The sequence below is a fragment of the Pinus tabuliformis genome, chromosome J (genome assembly GCF_031772625.1).
Source record: "Pinus tabuliformis cultivar Carrire ecotype Pingquan chromosome J, CPIR1, whole genome shotgun sequence".
NCBI classification, from domain to species: domain Eukaryota; kingdom Viridiplantae; phylum Streptophyta; class Pinopsida; order Pinales; family Pinaceae; genus Pinus; species Pinus tabuliformis.
The window spans coordinates 493,696,390-493,701,610 of NC_142295.1; the positions used below are offsets into that span (position 1 = coordinate 493,696,390).

The following is a 5,221-nucleotide window of genomic DNA, read 5'->3' on the forward strand; positions in this document are numbered from 1 at the left end:
TCTAGGAAATTCACGAGGCAGTACAGGAACATCTAGAAAGAAGCCAAGCAAATTATAAGGCGCAACATGACAAGCATTGAGTTGAGCATAGTTTTCAAGTTGGTGATCAAGTCTAGTTGTACATCAACAAAGAAAGACTGCAAGGGGAAGGTAAAAAGTTGAAACCAATTAGATATGGTCCTTTCAAAATACTTGACAAAATTGGTGAAAATTCTTTCTGTCTAGATCTACCAGCTTATAAGCAAATCTATTCCATCGTAGTGTTGAAAACTTGCGGTTGTATGAACCTTCATTGATTGAAGATCCCGAAGAGCAAGGTTAGTGACCTTCCATTGAACATATTTTTCTCGAGTATCTCAATGAGCTACAAGAGGACACAGTTCTTGACAGGAGGATAATGACTTGGTGACGGGGAAATGTTAAGTATCTTCGAGTTAGACTCAAAGGTACAAATCCAAGTAAAGCACGATGGATAGATATTAGAAAAGTGAGGGAACTTTATCCTCACTTACTCGACAGCTAAAACTAACTTTTGGTGGACCAAAACCTTCTAGTGGGGAGGAGTGCTCCAAAATGGATTCAGTCTTGCCTCCATATCAAAATCTTCAAATATAGATGAAAATGGGATCAAGTCAAAGTTCTTGTCGATACAAATCCAACTATGCAAAGAGCGTATAAATCTGAGTCCGGATGAAGAAATTAGAGCCAATCAAAGATTTCGGTAAAAAGTGAATGCATATGTCAGCATCACACGTGGAAACTCGGGAATAAGTCACATGTTCTAGATTATGTCAGCAGAGAAGGTGACGTGGAAATTTATGATCTGTTCACACCACAGTTGTTGGATCATCCTATTAGAGGAGATCGACATATTGCGTCAGAACATGCAAGCAGGTTAATAGTTCAAATGGACGTGATGTGGTTATTCAAAAGAAGTTTAACTTGTTTGAGTTCCAGTAGGAAATTGGTAAGTGGTATCTCGCACACCCTAAAGGTGGTAAATGGTTTTTCAAAAATTCACGCGATTACACTCAATGGTCAACATGTAGCACACCAAAACATCTTTTCTCACGTACTTTCAGTGTCTTAACCATCAGGCTAGTGGGAGTGCGATATTGCGCGATAGACGTAGGATCGAGCAGGATGTATCGATGGTGGAGATAAGCCAAGCTAGTTGGCGAGCTAGTGACGTGATAGCCATTGGATCGAGCAGAGGACGTGATAGCCGCTTGATCGAGCAAGGGATGTGATAACTATTAGATCGTTTGGTATCGGGATCTCGGCCAGGAAAAGACCGGATGGTCGGGGTCAACCCCAAGCCCACCGGTCCTTTGGTTTATCCTTTGATTTTATTGTTATTGTATTATTCCATGTTCACCTCAATTTTGCAATTATACATGGGATATCAATACCATATCACCGAAAGGGTGGACTAATGTGGTTTTGGGCACCATTCCAGGGAATCTGGATGTCATAGTGGCCAAATACGGTCGAGTTTATACTCATTTTGACTTGAAAACTTAAGATGAACACAGTGATGAGATCCATTTTCTTATTTGAGACTTTGTTTTTGAGCTCATACCTATAACGGTAATTTGAAGACAAAATATAGAGGTCAGCACTGGAAGCGAAAGGACCAGGAGATGTAGCCAGAAAGTCTGGTGAACTCCTTCATTAAATTGGGCTATGTTGATGTGTGTAAATGTATTTTCAAATTGTTTATGTGCTTATGTTATTCGCAATATTTTTCATCCGTTGCACTAAGTAACATAAGAAAACTCACACATAGTATATAATACCTTTTTCATTAATGGATCAATTTTACCTAAATAGATGGCATGGAACTCCATATTCTGAAGATAAAGTATGCTACGATCTACTGAGAATAGAATACATTTGCATTCTATATTTGTCGCTTAAGACAACCATCAGAGAACGTGGTAATATTAATTTTGTTCAAAATTGGTTACATATATTTGCAGCTTTGCAAGAACAGAATGATCCTCATATGAAGGAAAAGGAGTCCATCTCACTTTTGTCATAATCCATATGGACTTGTTTTAGGAGATTCCATGGCACTACCATGTTGTACGGAAAGTGGATATTATAGATATTATTATTATTAAGCCATAGGTGTGGTTTATAGGGCGGTGAGTAATTTTGATTTTTTAATAATTGAATGGATAAAATTTGATTCCACAACAACAGCTAATCAACATTCCACATCTAAAACACCATGAAAAGATCTAAACAACAACAAACCCACCTAGTGTGAGTTCAAAAGAAATGAGAAAAATATTCAAATCCAAACCACAACAACTAGACAAGATCCTACTTCAAAACACCCTCACGAGATCTCAAAAATCACGCATCTACCTGAAAACATCTATTAAAAAACAGCAAGTGACAAAGAAATGAGGCAAGAATCCAAATCCAAATCACAACATATAAGAAAGATCCCATTTCAAAAACTCTAGACGAGATCTCAACATCCCCACCATGGCCACCTAAAAACATCTATTAAAAAGAGCATAATGTTTATGAAAAAGCACAGAGAGCATGGCTATGACATTAATTGTTGAAATTGGACACTGCTATGACATGCATGACCCACTCCACCATATGTTGCATGATTTTTAATGTAACGAGGCTAGGTACAGGGAATGAGGATTTATGGAAAATATCAATGGATCATACACAACAATATAATCAAGGGATTGGTATACCTAAGAAATCTAGTATGTGCAAGCAATGGTTGCAGGGCATTAGACATATTTCCCTGCTTTATAAAGGAGAAAAACATCACCAAACTTGGGTGCCCAGTTGCACAACCCAAGTTCATCAGATGTCCCTCTGCAAGAACAATGATGTCGTTGTTGGTGTCAGGGAACACCCACCTATTAGTATGAGGTTTGATGGTAGTATTCTTAACACCAAGGAAACTTCCAAGGCCTTGTATATCAATCTCGTTGTCAAAGTGAACAAAGTTACAAACAATGGCATTGTTCTTCATTTTCCTCATGTGATCTACCATGATGATGTCTTTGTTGCCAGTGGTTGTCACAAAGATATCAGCAATGCTAACTACATCCTCAAGGGTGAGAATAGGAAGGCCTTCCATAAGCGCTTGCAGGGCACTGATAGGATCAATCTTTGTAACAATGACCCTAGCTCTAGCAACTTTCAAGGCTGCAACGCAACCCTTGCCAACATCTCTAAAAGCACAAACAACATCAACCTTACCAACAATCATGGCATATGTGGCTCTCATAATACCATCTCAGAGAGAGTGCCTACATCCATACAAGTTTTCAAACTGAAACAGAGGAAAGAGAATCATAATCAACTCAAACTGCATCTCAAATAGAAAAAAATTGAAAAAAAAAAGATCTCAAAAATCTGGGCTTGGATATATAATTCACAATAATTCAAAACTTCGATACAAGTCCAATCAACTTTCAAAACCTTAGCTAATATTAACCCATCAAAACCAGATAATTCAATATATTTAAAGATCCTTGATTTTAAATATGAAGATGCTTCTACACCCACAATGAACTCACATTGATTCAGCACCCTGAAAATTGAATTTTTTTAATGTAGTGGAAACTAATGAATCCTAAAATGTAAGGAAATGAAAGCTAACTATACCAAAAGCATCATGATGTGATCTCAATGACATCGAAGAATCAAGGAAACTAACAAGAGCAGTGCAACTCATAACATCATCAATGAGACCAGAATTCCCCCAAGGGCATATCAAATCCAACATCAAGAAGCTGGTATCGCATGATTAAGATTAGCATTAAGATTAAGATACTTCCTAATGCTATAAATAGATATAAGATAATACTGTCAAAAATGATAAATAAAGGTCTGAAATTTACCATATTATACTATAAATATGTATAACATTTTGATGATGAGATCCTAACTGCTTTAGAACAACCACAAAACTCATTTCTAGAGCCAAAAACACAACAACTAATCAAGATTCCACATCTCAAACACCCTGAAAATATCTAAACAACAAAAAACCCACCAAAAAAGTGTGAGTTCAAAATAAATGATAATAAATTTCAAATCCAAACCACAACACCTAGATATGATCCTACTTCAAAGCACCCTAACCAGATCTCAAAAATCACGCAGCTACCTGAAAACATCTATTAAAAAACAACAAGTGACAAATAAATGAGGCAAGAATCCAAATCAAAATCACAACATATAAACAATATCCCATTTCAAAAACTCTAGACAAGATCTCAACATCCCCACCACGCCCACCTGAAAACATCTATTAAGCAACAACAAAATGTTTATGAAAAAGCACAGAGAGCATGGCTATGACATTAATTGGTGAAATTGGACACTACTATGACATGCATGACCCACTCCACCATATGTTGCATGAGTTTTAATGTAACGGGGCTAGGTATAGGGAATGGGGATTTCTCGCAAATAGAAATGGATCGTACACAACAATATAGTCAATGGATTGGTATGCCTGAGAAATATAGGTTGTACAAGCAACGGTTGCAGGGCATTAGAAATATTTACCTGGTTTGTAAAGGAGCAAGACATGACAAAACTTGGGTGGCCAGTTGCACAACCCAAGTTCATCAGACGTCACTCTGCAAGAATAATGATGCCACTATTGGTGTTAGGGAACATCCATCTATCAATTTGAGGCTTGTTCTTAGGAATAAAAAATAATTTTAGGGAAAAAATAATGTTAGCTCAGGAATAAAGAAATTTCTAAAATGTAAATAGAACCCACATTTGTTTAGGGGCTGAACAAATAAAGGGAGGTTACATCAATAGAGTGGTGACGGACCACCTGAGTGAGTTGAGCATGAAGATGCATGCAATTGGGGCATGGTTTGATGGGAGCCACATGTAACATATCCCCATAAAAAGAAATTTATTTTGACAATAATTTATTGATATTATAAGTATTACGATAACTCATAGCGATGTCACTTACCATTTCACATAAATATACATATATCACTTACCATTTCACATAAATATACAAATATCACATAATATTTTGTTTTAAAGTCATGGTTCGAAATATTATTTGCATCACGACGAAGTTCATAATATTTTTGGCTTATGATCTAACCCTCACCCAGCCAACCTTGGGTTTCTGTAACCCAGGCTCCACGAACGTTCTAGGCTCCCCTGAGTGCTAGCCACATTTCTTTCTGTCCTCCAA

General features: G+C 37.0%; 1 pseudogene; it reads right to left on the minus strand.

Annotated features, from left to right (window-relative positions):
• Positions 1-2,683: 2,683 nt before the first annotated feature.
• On the minus strand, positions 2,684-3,271 carry LOC149227947 (adenosylhomocysteinase 2 pseudogene; annotated as a pseudogene).
• Positions 3,272-5,221: the final 1,950 nt, after the last annotated feature.